This window comes from Athene noctua, unplaced genomic scaffold (assembly GCF_965140245.1).
Source record: "Athene noctua unplaced genomic scaffold, bAthNoc1.hap1.1 HAP1_HAP1_scaffold_154, whole genome shotgun sequence".
In the NCBI taxonomy this organism is placed as follows: Eukaryota; Metazoa; Chordata; class Aves; order Strigiformes; family Strigidae; genus Athene; species Athene noctua.
In genome coordinates, this window is record NW_027437626.1 from 2,501 (window position 1) to 5,000 (window position 2,500).

Genomic DNA, 2,500 nt, shown 5'->3' on the forward strand with positions numbered 1-2,500 from the left:
GACGACGCCCAAACGACTCGCCCCAGCCCGGAACGCGAGACCGACGCACGCGCGCGAGGCGCGCCCGGAGACGGCCCCCGGGGACGCGGACGGCCCGCCACGGCCGACCGGGCGCGCGGCGCGGCGGAGGCGCGGAGGGCACGCCGAGGGGAAGCGGGCGGACGGACAGGACGGACGGACGGGAGGGGGGGGGGCCGGGCCCGACGCCGACCGCACGCGCGGTCGCCGCCGCAGCCGCAACCCCCGAACCACCGCCGCCGCCGCCGCCGCCGCACCCCCCCCCACCGAGCCCACCCCCGGCCTCCGCCGCCCGGAGCGCGGCGGCTACGACGGGGAAGGGAGAAGAAGGCGGGGGGCCAGTGGCGACGGGGAGGACCCCCGTTCCCACGGCGCACGCCCCGCACGCGAGCGGCAGCACGGCACGGTACCGCCGCGGTACCCACCCGCAGACAGCCGCCCGCGCGGGAGGAGGCCGGGGAAGAGGCCCGCGCCTCTCCCCCCCCGACACCTCGGCCCTTCCCCACCGCCGCGCCCGACCCGGCCGGACCGAACCAACGGGCCGCCCGGCCCCGGCGGGACGAGGCTCCGCCAAGCGGGCGTTCCGGGAGCGGGGAGCTTCGGAGCGCTCCCCGAGTCTCCACTTAGGGGGACGAAGGCCCTCGGCCGACACCGACGGGCCTGCGAGGCACCCCAGCCGCGCCGCCGCGGACGCCGCCCGCCCGCCCGCCGAGGCGAGGCGGGGAGGGACGGCGCACCGGCCGGCGATTGATCGTCAAGCGACGCTCAGACAGGCGTAGCCCCGGGAGGAACCCGGGGCCGCAAGTGCGTTCGAAGTGTCGATGATCAATGTGTCCTGCAATTCACATTAATTCTCGCAGCTAGCTGCGTTCTTCATCGACGCACGAGCCGAGTGATCCACCGCTAAGAGTTGTCTGCCTTTCGGCACCGCCCCGCGCGCGCGGAGGGGCCGGGACCGCTCCGCAGAAGCGGCCCCCTTCTCGGACGACGGACCGCCGCCCCACCGACCGACCGACCGCCCCCCTCCGCACGCGCGGAGGGGGCGCGCGACGACCGGCGGGCGACGGTCGCGCCTCGCCTCAGATGACCGTACCGACATCACAACGGAGGGAAGGAAGGGAAGGGTGAAACAAGCTCCGAACGGCAAGGGCCCGGGGAGCCCGCGCTCCCGACCGACCTGGGGAAACAACAAGCACCTTGCTCGCTTCGGAGGCGGCCCAGGCGCCCGGGCTCGGCCCGGCCTCCGCACGGAGGGCCGGCGGCGCGTCCGACCGCGCGCCCGGACCTGCACCCGCCTCTCGCTCGCGCGGAGGGGGGAAACCACAGACGCTGACCGCCGCGCGGGCGACCAGCGGGGGCGCCCCGCTCGCGCCGCGCGCGCCTCCGCGCCGCCCAGCGCCCGCGCGCTGCGACAGCCGGCTCCTTGCCCCCGTGGCCCCGAAACCCCGGCTCTCGCCCCGACGCCGGGAACGCCCGCGCGGCGCCGCCGCCGCACCACACCGGAGACAGGGACGGACGGCCAACCGCCGGAACCCGAGACGGCGACGCGACGCCGCCGCCCGGCGCTCCGCCCGACCGCCGCCCGGCCACCGCACCGCCGCGGCTGCCCTCCCGGAGCCGCCGCCGCCGCTTCTCGTCTCGGCCCCTTCCGCAGGCACGCGCCAGGCAGAAGGCGGACGCCGCTGAGCCGGAGGCGACGCCCCCTCTCCCCGCTTCCGCGCGGAGAACGGGACGGGGAACGCCCCTCGGCCGCCCACCCGCCTCGCCTGACCGAGACCGGGAAAGGCGACTGCGAAGCGACGGGCAGGACCCGGGACGGGACAGGCCACGCGGCCGGCCACCGAGCGACCGCCGGCCGGCACGCCGAGCGGCGGCGCCGCCGCCGCCGCTCGGGCCCGGGGGCTGCGCCGCCCCTCCCCTCAGCCGGGGCGGGAAGGGGTGGGGGTGGCAAGCAAGGAGCACGAAGCCGCAAGCGCGCCGCTGCGCGTCCACGGAGACGCGGCGGCCCGAGCAGGCCGCCCCGCCCGGCGAGACCCCCGACCGTGGGGGAATCGCCATCGCCCCCGACGGCGAGAGAGCCCGCGCTCCCCGCCGGGGGGGGGGGAGGTTCCCCTTCGCGTTTCGAGGGCGAGGCAGGCCGGCTGCGGCCGACCGAACGCCGCCGGTCTCGCCGCCGAGACCGGACCGCGGAGAAGGGGGGGCAGGGGGGACACCCCTCCCCGGCGCGGCCGCCCGAGGGGACAAAAAGCCCACGGCGTGGGCGGCGGCCGCCATGGCCAGGGCCTGCACGAGAGCGACTCCCGCCCCTGGAGGCTCAACCGCCGCACACGGCCGGGGCCCGCCCCTGCGGGTCGCACCGAGCCGCCCGAGTCTTTAAACCTCCGCCCGGCTCCGCGGCCTTCGACCCCCGGGCTCAGCCGAGGGAGGGCCGCGGAGGCGCGGACGCTAGGTACCTGGCCCTGGGGTGAGGGAAACATCCTCA

At 78.4% G+C, this 2,500-nt stretch overlaps 1 non-coding gene across 1 annotated transcript; it reads right to left on the bottom strand.

Moving 5' to 3' along the window:
• Positions 1-777: 777 nt before the first annotated feature.
• On the bottom strand, positions 778-930 carry LOC141955295 (5.8S ribosomal RNA). The gene has a single exon (XR_012632476.1). It is a non-coding gene; the product is annotated as a 5.8S ribosomal RNA (ribosomal RNA).
• Positions 931-2,500: the final 1,570 nt, after the last annotated feature.